Source organism: Chiloscyllium plagiosum, unplaced genomic scaffold (assembly GCF_037043375.1).
Source record: "Chiloscyllium plagiosum isolate Xiang-an unplaced genomic scaffold, Cpla_swu_hap1 HiC_scaffold_8, whole genome shotgun sequence".
NCBI classification, from domain to species: domain Eukaryota; kingdom Metazoa; phylum Chordata; class Chondrichthyes; order Orectolobiformes; family Hemiscylliidae; genus Chiloscyllium; species Chiloscyllium plagiosum.
This window is the reverse complement of record NW_028270146.1, coordinates 78,538,586-78,552,301: the sequence shown is the minus strand read 5'-3', so window position 1 is coordinate 78,552,301 and position 13,716 is coordinate 78,538,586. Positions and strand designations below refer to the sequence as shown.

Here is a 13,716-nt window from a genome sequence, read left to right as displayed (position 1 = left end):
CTGGAAGGACAAGGGAAGCAGTTACATGGGAACACCACCACCTGCCAGTTCCCCTTAAAACTGCTCGCCATGCTAACTTGGAAATAGATCACTATTCTTTCACTGTCATTGTGTCAACGTCTCCCTAGGGCTATTGAGGGTCTCCCTAGAGCACATGGACTGCAGCAGTGCAAGGAGGCAGCTCACCACTCTCTTTTCAGGGGCTTCTAACTGCAACAATAAATCCTGGCCAGCCAGTGACATCCATGTCATATGATTGACTTAAAAATAAAATCATGACTTCATGAGGCAGGGTTGTTTGGGGGAATGTTTAAGCTTGTCTATTGCATGCTACTTTTGCTGTTCGCTATGCAAATTGTTTGTGCGGTAGCTTCACAGGGTTGCCATCTGATTTTTAGGATGTCTTGCACTGCTCGTGATATGCACTCCTTCAACCTTCATTAAGTTAGGGTTGATCTCTTGGTTTGATGCTAATGGTGGAGTGGAGGATATGAAGGGTCATGCAGTTCCAAGGTTGTGGTTCAATACAATTCTGCTGCTGCTGCTGATGGTTCACCCCATCTCATGGATGCCTGCTAGATGTTTTCAAAGTCTATCCCAACATAATAGAGTAATTGAGGATATCATTGATGTGAAATCAAGTCTTTTTCCATTGAAAATGTGTGATGGTCTCTTGCACCAATACTGTAATGGGCAGACGCATTTGCAACAGGTAGGTTGGTGAGGATGACGTCAAGTATATTTTTCCTTTCCATTGGTGCCCTCACCATTTGTCACATCCAGTCTAGCAGCTTTACCTTTTAGGACTTGGCCAACTTGGTCAGCAGTGGTGCTAATGAGCCACTCTTGATGATGAACGTTAAAGTTTCCCCATGCAAGGGGGGCATGACATAGCCTGAGATAATAGTGGTGATTTAAGACCTAAGATATAGGAGCAGAATTAGGCCATTTGCCATTCGATTGTGGCTGATATGTGTCTCACCACCAGTCTCTCGCTTTGTCCCCGTAAGACTTGATCCCCATCCCAAATAAAGAACCCATCTATTTCTGACTTCTATACACTCAATAACTTGATCTCCATGGCTTTCTGAAGCAATGAGTTCCACAGATTCACTACCCTCAGGTTGAAGAAATTCTTCTTCTTCTCAGTTCTAAAGGATCGTCCCTTCATTCTGAGGCTGTGCCCTCCAATCCTAGTCTCTTCTACTAATGGAAACGTCTTCTCCAAAACCACTCTATCTCGGCCTTTCATTATTCTGTAAGTTTCCGTGAGATCCTTCCTCATCTTTCTAAACTCTGTTGAGAACAGACCAATGTCCTCAACTGCTCCTTATATGATAAGCTCTTCATCCCCAGGATCATTCTTGTAAGCCACCTTTGGACCCCCTCCAATGCCAATACATCTTTCCTTTTAATACAGGGCTCAAAAATGCTCTCAATATTCCAAATGTAATCTGACCAGAGCCTTGTACAACCTTAGAAGTACATCTCTGCTCTTGTATTCTAGCTCCTGTTGAAACAAATGCTAACATTGCATTTGCCTTCCTAACTACCAACTGAACCTGCACTGTTAACCTTAAAAGAATCCTGAACTAGGACACCAAAGTCCCTTTGTGTTTCAGATTTCTGAAGCCTTTCCCCAGTTAGAAAATAGTCTACACATCTATTCTTCCCACCAAAGTGCATACCCTCATACCTTCCCACATTGTATTCCATCTGTCACTTTGTTGCCCACTATACTAGCCTATCCAAGTCTTTCTGCAGCCCCCCCACTTCCTCAATACTACTTATCCCTCCACCAACCTTTGTGTCATCTGCAAACCTAACAACCGTGCTCTCAGTTCCTTTATCCAGATCATTAATCTATAACATTAATGATTGGTTCCCACCTTGAAAAAGACCCCTTTATCACCACTTTATCACCATTCAGCAGAATCCTCTATCCATCCCATGTTCCTAACACCATGGGCTTTATCTTATTTCGCAGTCTCCTGTGTGGCACATTGTCAAAGGCCTACTGAAAATCCAAATTGATTTGACCACTGATTATCCTTTGTTTAACTTGCTCATTACCTCTCAAAGAATTCTATCAGATTTGTCAGACATGATCTCTCTTTGATGAAGCTGTGCTGACTCAGCCCTATTCCATGCATTTCCAAGCAGTCGCACCTGTAATTGGACTCTTAAAATCTTAACAATAACTAAGGTTAGGCTAACTGCCTCTGCCTCCCTCACTACTTACATGGGATCTGACATTAGCCATTTTCCAGTCCTTGAGGTCCCTCTCAGACACCTGTGACTCCTGAAAGATAATCACCAATGCCTATACAGTCTCCTCAGCAATATGCTTCAGAGCTGTGAGGTGTAGTCCATCTAGCCTGGGTGACTTATTCACCTTCAGACCTTTCAGCTGCTTCCTCAGCACCTTTTCCTTCGTGATGGCCACTACACTAATCTCTGCTGCCTGATTCTCTTGAAGTTCAGGTATGTTGCTAGTGTCTTCCTCTACCATTTTTGTGTTCCCCATCCACACTGTTGGAATTCTATGATTCTACTACTTTTTCAGTGGTTGAATGTCCACTTTTGCCTGGAATATTATTTGTAAGGTATGATTCTCTTTGTGTCAGGTTGTTCTTGACTCGTCTGTGGGACAGTTCTCCCAATTTTGATGCAAGCCCTCAGGTGTTGGGAAGGAGGACTTCATAGGACTGTTTGTCATTGTCGTTGCTGATGCCTAGTGGTCCACTTCATGTTTTTTCCTGAGAATTTTGGATAGTTTGTTGCAATTTAGTGGCTTGCTGAGCTATTACAGATGGCAGTTAAGGGTCAACCACATTAATGAGAGTCAGTGGTCACATGAAGGGCAGACCAGGCAAGGATAGCAGCAACAAAAACAGAAGTTGCTGGAAAAGCTCAACAGATCTGGCAGCACCTGTGAAGAAAAATCAGAGTTAATGTTTCAGGTCCAGTGATTCATCCTCAGAATTGATGGTAGCCAGGAACATGTTGGGGTTTTTTTTGCTCTTTATTTTTCCCTACACTACCGCCTAACCACGGTAGTGCTTATTTTTCCCCAGCACCCATGTCGTGTGTGAAAATGTTGGTCTTTATGCAGAAATAGGGTGGGGGAGGGTGTAAGGATGAAACTCTCAGTGAGGATAAAGACCAATGAGAGAGAAGATCAGTTGGACAGACCAAGAAGTATATAACGATCTGTCTAGGACAGTGAATAACTGTTAATGGAAACTGTTAGTGGCTAACAGTAGGTAGTGTATAATTGCGGACTGTGACAACAAAGCCTGGTGTGTGGGGTAGGAGGCCAGGACATGAGAGAGTTCAGGCCCTAAAGTTATTGAACTCGATGTTGAGTCCGGAAGGCTTAAGGATCCCCAAGTGAAAAATGGGGGGTGTTCTTCAAGCTTACGTTGAGCATTGCTGGAACACTCCAGCAAGCCTGAGACAGAGATGTTGGCTAGGGAATAGGGTGGTGTGTTAAAGTGACAGGCAACTGAAAGCTCAGGGTATTTTTTTACAAACAGAAAGCAGATGTTCTGCGAAGCAGTCACCCAGTCTACACTTCATTTACCCAATGTCGAGGAGACCACATTGTGAGCAGCGAAATGCAGTAGACTAGATTGTGAGAAGTACAGGTAAAGTACTGCCTCATCTGGAAGGTACGTTTGGGCCCTTAGGTACTGAGAAGGGAGGAGGTAGGATAAATAGACAAAGCCTTTTCCCTGGGGTCGGGGAGTCCAGAACTAGAGGGCATAGGTTTAGGGTGAGAGGGGAAAGATATAAAAGAGACCTAAGGGGCAACTTTTTCATGCAGAGGGTGGTACGTGTATGGAATGAGCTGCCAGAGGATGTGGTGGAGGCTGGTACAATTGCAACATTTAAAAGGCATGTGGATGGGTATATGAATAGGAAGGGTTTGGAGGGATATGGGCCAGGTGCTGGCAGGTGGGACTAGATTGGGTTGGGATATCTGCTCGGCATGGATGGGTTGAACTGAAGGGTCTGTTTCCATGCTGTACATCTCTATGACTAAATGGGCAGATGTTACACCTGCTGCAGTTGCAGAGGAAGGTGCTATGGGGGGGAGGGGATGAGTGTTGGGAGTGAAGGACAGCAGATTTCTTTACCTAAACCACATTAGTGAAACAGATTTTTAAGACAGATGACAGTGGTTACTTGGTTATTATTTGATTAGCTTTTATTTCCAGATTTTATTGGATTCTGCCTTGGTAGAATTGAACCTATATTTCCAGAACATTAACCACGTATTTTAAATCCAGTGACATTACCATACACTTTTTCCTTTCTGCTGTAGCAAGTTTCATAAAGCCCCTTTTAAAGTTGTTTATTTGGTGAACACTTTTGTTACCCATTTTAAGTTTGTTTAGATGTAGGACCAGCGTAGGACTGTTGTCAACGATGTTGCTCTCTTAGCTGTTTAAATTTCTGTCTTGATGCTCCTGATGATGAGCTTTGGAGTGGAAGGGAGCACTGGAAATGAAAATGTATCCTTTTTTTTCAGTAAAGGACTTTTGTGTTCATCAAATTAAGGGATGTTAGTGACATCAGTTTCAGTCACTCAGTGATCGCAGAAGGCATTTCCACATATGTCGCATGATTGGATGTAGACTGAAGATTCAGTATTGTAACTTTTGACCCATTCTCTGTAAGACCAGACAGAATTGTCAATTTTTCCTCATGTTCCACACCGACTTTCCTTAGGCTTGTCTCAATAACATTACCAGTTCAGTGCAATGCTGTGCCATCTGTTCCTGCCCACAAAAACTGGATTGAGACTACCCAAATTAATTGCATGCGATGAATAGTCAAGAAATTTTCATCCTTTTCAACCCGGTTGGATGTGAACCTAGTCCCAGAGGAGGGAGTCCAGTATCTAATTCATTGTGCTACTCAATTTCTATCTCTCTTTAAATTGTACCTGTTGGGAAATGATAAGATTTGGCCTTTTTATCTGTACAATGTACAGGGTATTGTCAAGCTGCAGCACATACTGCAGAAGGTGAATTTTGGTTGCAACTTATTTGTCAAGGATAGTGAATCCAAGATTTGTTTCTCCGTGCATTTTGCTCTGTAATCTAAATAAACCACCTTCTGTCAATACAAAAGTTGACTTATGTAGTTTGCACTTTTATAAACCTAGTTGATGTATATAATGGGCTAAATTAAATCACCATTAGATGTACAAATCTGCTCATTGATGTACTAACACTCTTATGGATTGCATTTTGTAGAACATGAAGTTTACCAATTTTTAAAAAATCTGTTTTATACATTTAGGGATTTGGAAGAATTGTAGTTTTTATGCTCAGTCAGTGACCATTAGAAAAAAGATCTTCCCAGTTACTTCTCTTTTCCCAATTCTTATCTGAAAATAGTGAATGATACCACATCGTACCATTGGCATCCTTGTATGTCAGTATGACCGTTCTTTGTGTGAAGTTGGATGGTATTTGGGATATTATATTCCTATCATCGCCTCTTCTCCCAGACATACTTGGTTTCCAGCAGAGTTAAGTGGATGTGTAGTGTTGGCAACTTTCCCACTCAACATCATTGTCTCTGCTCAGATCATTACACTCCTTTACACAAGCCACAGATTAAATCTGTGATGGTCAAGATTCTAGCACATTAGTCCCTAAATATACCATGCAATGACATGCTGAGTGACGGGAAGATAGCTAACGAATGGTTTTGGAGATGCTTTCCAGCTGAATGTTTTGAGTTTCGTTCTATATTTATGTTAAGTTCAGCTAAATTGTCCTTTCGTTCTACATTTAATTGTAGGTTAACCCATTATTTCTTGACTATTAATGATAGTTTAGAATGTCTTTTTGTAACCCAAATTAGCCCCCTGCCAACTGAATTTGATGAAATAATTAGATAAATACATTTACAAGATCAGGCATGTTCGTGCTGTATTACAGTGTCAGTATGGTAGACCAAGGAAATGTTTCTTCATTCTTAGATGTAATGTCAAGGAAAATATTGATTAGTCGAAGGCAATTCCTGAATTACTATGGAAGAATTGGATAACCAGGTTCTGATTGTTGATTAATTGGATTTCCGATCTTGGCTTAGTTAACAAGCATCTACTTAAGAGATAGAATTCTGGGAACTCATGAAGTGAAAGAGAATTGATATTGTACTGAAAATGGACTCAATTTTCAAATTTCATCTTCTGATTTTTTAATATCTGAGATCTTTAAAGACTAAAATAGATTTTAAAAAGGGGACAAAAAAACACTGAGTTAAGATGGGCACAGTGATTATTTGACTACAGGTTAAGCCAATTTGTGAATCTACAAATAATGCCCAGTCTGAACTAAAATTAACATGCCATTAAAATGACTGAAACCAGTCACTCAGATCTGAGTTTCTGTTTGATTTACCTTTCTGGAATTTTCACGTCTTGGGATCGAAGTAGCTGCTGATTATCCAGCTATGGGAAACGAGACAATGAAGCCAGATATCTGTGTACATAAAAGAATTGTATTTCAGGCTACTGCTTTTTGGCAAAGCATAATGAAGAATGATGGATTTATAACAGCTTGCTGTCTCCCTGCTTTTCCCTCCGAAGACGTGCCAGGTGAAAAGCAAATAGAAATATTTGTTCACCAAGAACTTGAAAGTATACACAAATTTTGACACAGCTGGAAATGTAAATCATCAATTAAACAACCGTAGTCTCAGGTTTAACCTAACACCTTCATGACTAAGGACTTTTTGAACTGCATATTCTTTATCTTTTTGTGCTCGACATGCTGGGGTCTGGTAGCTTTGTTGGCTGGATAGTTGGTTCGCAATGTGGAGTGATACAAACAGCATGGGTTGATTTCCTGTACTGACTGAGTTTACCATGAAGGACTGTCTGTCTCAAGCTCTCTCCATGCCTGAGACAAGGTAACCCTCAGGTTAAATCACAAATCACTCAACTCTCTAATGAGCGAGCAACCCAATTATCTGGTAGGATATGGCAACTTCACTTTAAAGCTACACCCTCCCTTTTAAACTTTGTGTGTGTATATCTGTGTGTTTGCTATTACGCTTTATTATTTTTGAGTTAGTATCTAATGAAAATCCTCTGTCTTTCACTCAAAGAAACCTTGTAATTGATTCCTTTATTTTTGAATTTGTGAACTGTATTTTAATTGATGTAAGATGCATGCTGAAAAGCCAACCAAGCGTTTTACAAGAGGGGAGCTAATTCACCCCTCCTCATCTAGTCATAACAATTCATAGTATGTTTGGACCTGAACTGTTTCTCTTTTCATTAAACCTCACTCTGACTCATGAATGATTAGCACTATTTGAGATGAAATATTGTCTGCAAATTTAGAAACAATATAGGACAATGAAGATCTTCACAATTCAAAAATAAGTGAAAATAGATAATTCATATATAGTTTTTACAGGAGACAGTCATGATTTATGATTTTTTTAGATTAGATTTCCTGCAGTGTGGAAACAGGCCATTTGGCCCAACAAGTCTACACTGACCTTCCAAAGAGTAAGCCACCCAGACCCATTTCCTAACATCCACCCCTGACTAAACCTATGGGCAATTTAGCTGGTCAGTTCACCTAACCTGCACATCTTTGGACTGTGGGAGGAAACGAGAACACCCAAAGGAAACCCACACAGACATTGGGAGAATGTGCAAACTACACACAGACAGTTGCCTGAGACAGGAATCAAACCCAGGTCCCTGGTGTTGTGAGGCAGCAGTGCTAACCACTAAGCTACCGTAGTACACCGAACATTGATTAATTGTTTACTTTTTGAATAGGCTACACAGTTGGAATAAATAAATTGTTGACATTAAGCAAATTACTTCAGCAGCAGTACACCTCTACATGTCTTTTATCTGATGCTGAGGGAAATGGCATGTTGAACTTCATAGCAAGAGGTTTTGAGTCCAGATATATCTTGTTTCAACTGTACAAGGCTTTTGTGAGATGGCACCTGGAGTATTGTTGGCAGTTTAGGTCATCTTATCTGAGGAAGACGTCCTGACTAATAAGGGAGTGCAAAGAAGGTTTATCAGACTGATTCCTGGATTGGCAGGACATACAGAAAGAAGCTGGATTAGTTAGGACTATATTTCAGAATTCGGAAGAATGAGGGGAGATGTCACAGAACCCTATAAAATCCCAATAAGAATAGACAGATGCAGAAAGGATGTTCCCAATGACAGGTGAGTCCAGAACCAGGAATCAATTCTAAGGATAACAGGTATGTCTTTTGGAACAGAGATATGAGGTGAACCTACATCACCCGAGACTGGTAAGCCTGTCGAATTCTCTGCCACAGGAAACTTGTTGAGGAAAAAACATTGAAGATGTAGATATTTTTCCCAGACTAAAGGGGTAGAAGAATATGGGAAGAAAATGGGTCAGACAACTGCATTGGATGATCAGCCGTGAGCATATTGAATGGTAGAGCAAGCTCAAAGGGTCGAATGCCAAATCCTGCTCCCCTGTATTCTATGTTTTAGGTTTACTTGGCAAAAGCATTAAGAAAACAAAACAGAATTTTATCAAAGTAGGAAATATTATTTGCACCAGCTGTTAAAAATGCATGGCATTATAGGAGAAATTGCATATTAAAGTTGAATACTGCACATTGTTTCATGTAAAATAACTTGATATTCACAGTTAAAAGCAATTTTTCAATATATTTTCATGTGATCTGAGCATCACTAGCAAGGCCAGCATTATTGACCATCTCTAATTGTCCTTGAGAAGTTGGTCTGAGCTGCCACCCTGTACCATCTTTGGTGTAGGTAGACCTGCAGTGATGTTAGGAAGGGAGTTTCAGGATTTGATTCAGCAACTGGGAAGAAACGGCAAAATAGTTACAAATAAGAACGGTGTGTTTTCTGGACTAGAACTTCCAGGTGATGCTGTTCCCATCCATCACAGCCCAGAAATATAATTTCTAGGCCATAACAATTTCTTTCTGCATCTCCACCGGGATCATTGGATTTATCTTGTCATTACTCCGTCCTTTTACTTAACTACCTTAACTAATAGAAACTCCGTTTTATTCATTACAAATGCTTCAAGATTTCTGATATCTATCTCGTCAGTAGAAAAATAATGCATAGTCAGTTATTATTCTGCAGTTGAAATAGCCTATTTCATTTTGGGGCTGAGGTATTTTGTTAGATACAGTAGGACGAATAGGTTGAAAGCCCACTTAAATATCCTTTGTGAGGTGAATTTCAGAACCTCAACTCTTCATGTATATGTAGTATTCCCAGCCTAGTTCTGCTGAGAACAGTTAGACGACCCTCTGAGGATCTACTTTTCTTTCAACTGATAAACTTGTGAACAATTTATTGTTTCTTTTCATGTGGTTTCCATGCACTCTGTTCATTTTCCTGATCCTTTCCCTACCTCTTACTGTCTTGTTATTTTTAAAATTATTTATATACCTCATCTGTGTTCTTCTTCAGTTTTAGGTTAGTTTTGATCTACTTGATCAATAACGTTCCAAATTTGTTTTGTGCCTTAGCATTCTTTTGTTTTAAAAATTGACACTCTTGATCTGTAGTTCTGTGACCGTTTCTTTTGCCATCTCAATTGGCATCTTCCTAACTTCCACTCAATCCAGAAGAGCATTCTAATTTACTTAAACTTTTCCTGTCCGGTTTGATATTAAAATATATTGTGATCACTATCTGAGTTATTTTCTAGTGAGGGATGCAGAATTACTTATATGGAAAGACTGGGCTATAGAACTATGGAACATGATTTGTAGTAATAACAATCAGGGCAATCATTTGTTTGGTCCTTTCCAGGAGTTTTTCCCAGTTGTGCTTTACATTAAAAGTAGACATTACGGGTGTTGCTATGTACCCTTTATTGAGCAGGTTTCAGTTTAAAGCAGATGGAGAAACAAACAAACTAGGCTTTGAAGTTCAAAATTCAATATTTTTTTTCATGTAGTATTTTGAGGAAATTCTGGGGTGCACTTCTGGATTGTATGTGGGGAAAATCACCAGCCTCTGAGTCAGAATCGGGGTTCAACAACAGAATTTATTGTACAAGGAAATAGCGGAGCTCTGAGGAGACAAAGACACCAACAGCACAGTGGTCAGCTGTGATTCTTCTCTCAACATGGGGCACATGTCAAAACACTTTTATACATTTTGTAATCTAATAGGTCAGTGATGAGGTTATTGTCTCTGTAACATAGTTTATTTATTGTAAACATTACAGAATCGCTGATAGTTTCGGTGCAGTTATTGTCAATTTCAGCACCGCCTTTGTTAATTTCAGTGCGGTCGTCAGTTTCAGCGCAGACATTGTCAGTTTCAATGTCTGCGCAGAAGTCCATTGCTGTAGTAATGGGCGAAAACTCACTCTTCCTGAGAAGGACGGTTACTGCAGCTCTGGCTATTATCATTTTTTATTGAGTCCGTATCAAACATGATTTCTATCAAAGGTGTTGGCTGGGCCCACACATTTTAGCAGGCAGTATATGCTACTCATGTGTATTCTCTCTTTCACCTGCGTTAAACTAATCAACTAGGTTATGAGTGCATTGTGCTGGCATTCTGGTGGCCCAAGGCAGTATCTGTATTTGCTCTGCTGTCTCTCTCCATATTGTGGTCCGGTTGCCATCTTGTGTGTCCGTGTGCCCTGCCCATGCCATCTCCCACTCCAGTTGCAAGAGAACTTTCTGATGCCTTGTCTGTAACTGTTCTCGGCATTCCTAGCCTGGGAACATTATAATTAGATGCAGAATTGAACTTCTGAAGCTCATTTTACATGGGACCTTTAAATGGGTTTTCGATCCGTTTGTCCTACTGTATTCAATGAGGTGTCTCACTCCTGAACTAAAGTTTATTTTTGTTGCCCAAGAAATGGCTTCTTTGACTAAGATAACCAATTTATGCACGACTTAACCAAATTTTTTGTCACTGCAACCAAATTCAAATTGTTATCTCATTCCTGTTGGATCTATCTAGGCAGTAGCATAAGGTGCTTTTCATCCCAATTGAGATGAAAGGTCAATGTCTTGACCAATGTGGTACTTTGTCCCTTAGGGAAGTTTAATAATACGTTTTATAATTACTACCCTCAAATTCAACACTTAAATCAATTCTAGTATATTTAAAATGTGACCAGGGTATCTAAAGTGTACTTTGAGCAATTTTTGAGTCAGTAATGGTTCAGTGGATAGCATTCTTGCCTTTAAGTCAGAGGTTATTGTGTCAAATCCCACTCCAGAGACTTGATCACATAATCTAGACTGACACTCCAGTGGAGTACTGTCAGATGAATCATTAAACTGTGGCCCTTTCTGTCCTGTTGGGTGGACGTTAAAGATTCAGTGGCACTAGCTTGCAGGAAAGCAAGGAGTTGCCCCTGGTGTCCTGGCCAAAATTTATCCCTCAAACAATGTCATTAACATAGGTCATCTGATCTTTTACGTCATTTCTGTTTGTGTGACCTTGATGTGCACCAAATTGACTAATGCCTTCCCTAGATTTCAACAGTGACGCTATTAAAAATATAGTTAATTGGCTGTAAAGTCATGAAATACCTTGTAGAAATGCAAGTCTTTAAGTTGGCTATATTTGACACTACATTGTCCAAAGTTACCATACTGCATTTTTTAAAAAGTCAATTTTCACTTTGATCATTTTAAGTAGAAGTTGCATTATTACATATTGGCATTGTCCACAAGGCTAAGCTAGCACTTATCTTGGGCTGTCAGTTGTTTCAAATTGCAGTGATGGACACATATCTACTGTATTGTGTTTTTGAAACAGCCACAGTCATTTTGGCATCAATCAAAAGCAATTTTTTAGAATAATTTTTCTTTTCGCTTGAGGGTGTGTGATCATATTGTACACATAGATGAAAGTGTGAATTTGAGTCAGTGAAAGCTTTCACTGTGTTACACTGTTGAAATCTTTGGAAATTAAATGGGGAGTAAAGAGCACTGGAAATTTGGTAGTGTTTTTGTTCTAATTGGATGAACAGTTTAACTTTGACTCAGTTTACTTTTGGCTGGAGAGAAGAGAGAAGTGTATTATTGTATTATTGTTTTAACTTTTTCCTTTTAAATACAATTGGAACAAATGGCGTTGTAAGAAAGTTGTTAAAAAGGAGTTGACTGCAGAAAAGCATTGTTTTTATTTTTGAAAATTTTACTTAACTCTAGTACACTATTATCATAAATAGTGTAATAACATACGCGATATCATTTATTATGATATATAACTACTAATATTCCATTGACAGTATCATAGAGAATTTACCATTAAGTGCCTGCAGTAAAATCTTGCTGCTTAGAATTTTTCTTCAACTTTCCACCTCATGATACTTTGTGATTGGCATTTATCTTTGATTCTCAGTACTGTTGAAGATGATCATCAAATTTAATTAAAGTTTTCCATGATCTTCAAACTTTTATTTCAAAACATTATGTCAGAGCGGTCCACTTTTTAGAAATTTGCTTATTCAAAACAAAATTAATCCACAGGGAATTATTTGAAAAGTAATGACTTAATACATAGTTTATTTTGAAAACAAAATGATTAAAAAAAATAAGAATGGTTATTAGTAATAAAAGATGGAAATCAACTCCCTTCCCACTCCCACAAAACTCAGGTGAGTGATCAGTGCTTTATTCATTTCTGCCTTGAATAAGTTTACATTTGGATCAGCATATATATCATGAAAATCTTCAACAAGATTTTCCCATTTTGCATAGCTAGCTAATCAACAGTTATTTAAGATCTCAAAATTGTTTTAATTCTATTAACGATGGATGGTCAACGTCGGATTGTGATTTAAACCTGGGTATTTATCAGCAGAACAGATTTCTGCAGGCAAAAGAAAGCCATGTATTATACACAATAAAACATTCTTGGTGTTGTTGTAACTCATCATTATGAACTCCAGTTGTTTAATACTAGTCTGATATTTTTGAATATATTAGATTAGATTGTCCTTTTTGCATAATATCAATCAAGATTTAAGTGCAATATAAACATTTCAACACAAAATGTTTACAAAATAAAATTTCTGAGGCACTTGATAAAATAGTATTCTGAAATATTCAAGTATTAGTTATATTAATTAACTTATTCTATATGTAGTGGCATTGTGGTTTCATTTGTTACCACGCCCATTTTCTCTGCGCAGTTGCCATCTGGTGTCTTCCTAGGACCAGGGACTAATGAGAAGAGTACCAAATGCTGTCTTCAGTAGCAAAGGAGTTAATTTCTAAGACCCACTACGGAGTCCTTCTGCTATTAGTCGATTGAATTACTTCTGTTCATATAAACTGTCTGCTTATGCATTAAAGTGGTCCTGTGAATTGTTGATCAATCTATAGTGGCTATGACAGTACAAAGGCAATTTGGTTGAAGTGATGTGCTCTAGTGATGGCACATGTCTGGCTCTATCAGCCAATGCAGTTGAATACTATTTTGATTCCACAGAGATGAACAGCCGCAGGAACCTAACAAGTTCAGAATGTTAGTATTTGTTGCTACTTTTGTGACACACCTACTAAAGTGGAGACTAACTAATCATCTTTAAAACTCATTCCATGTAAAGAACTTGCTTGTATGTTGGTAAACTGTTACTGGTGGATGTTTTTACCATCTCATAAACAGTTATAAGGAGAGCGTATGCATTCTTTCCATGTAATTGTCTT

General features: G+C 38.9%; 1 protein-coding gene and 1 long non-coding RNA gene across 4 annotated transcripts in view; one reads left to right on the top strand and one right to left on the bottom strand.

Annotated features, from left to right (window-relative positions):
• The window catches only part of LOC122553981 (uncharacterized), an 84,367-nt gene extending 77,633 nt beyond the window's left edge, over positions 1-6,734 (bottom strand). For both annotated transcript variants that reach the window (XR_015757948.1, XR_015757949.1), the window contains exon 1: positions 6,426-6,734. This is a non-coding gene — a long non-coding RNA (uncharacterized LOC122553981). The remainder of the gene's footprint in view (positions 1-6,425) is intronic.
• Positions 1-13,716, top strand: part of cdin1 (CDAN1 interacting nuclease 1) — a 165,626-nt gene that overhangs the window by 30,431 nt on the left and 121,479 nt on the right. The gene's annotated exons all lie outside the window — the stretch shown is intronic.